The sequence below is a fragment of the Penaeus monodon genome, chromosome 30, assembly GCF_015228065.2.
Source record: "Penaeus monodon isolate SGIC_2016 chromosome 30, NSTDA_Pmon_1, whole genome shotgun sequence".
NCBI lineage: Eukaryota > Metazoa > Arthropoda > Malacostraca > Decapoda > Penaeidae > Penaeus > Penaeus monodon.
In genome coordinates this window covers 28,020,123-28,020,469 of record NC_051415.1, presented here as the reverse complement: position 1 = coordinate 28,020,469, position 347 = coordinate 28,020,123, and positions in this window count along the sequence as shown.

Sequence of the window (347 nt, the reverse complement as noted above, 5' to 3'; positions counted from 1 at the left end):
AAGATAGATTGATAAACAATAAAATGAAACTGGGAAAAGAACAGAAGGAGCAGAGAAAGAAGTAATAAACTTGGCCGACAGCTTTACGCCTGTACAAGACGTGCAGTTAGTTTGAATTTTTTTTTGGGTTGGCCGTGTCTATGGAGGCGATGCGGCCAAGAGAAAGCGGAGGCGATTTTGCTCCTCGTGTCGGGATTAAATGTTTGTCTTTATGAGCAAATGGATGTCTAATTCTATTTTAATTCTTTTATGTTTTCAGTTGAATAAACATTTGAGCCATGAGTCATGTGGACACAACCTTTGCATTATCTATGAGCACCCTTAGAACCGAAACCTTATACATTATA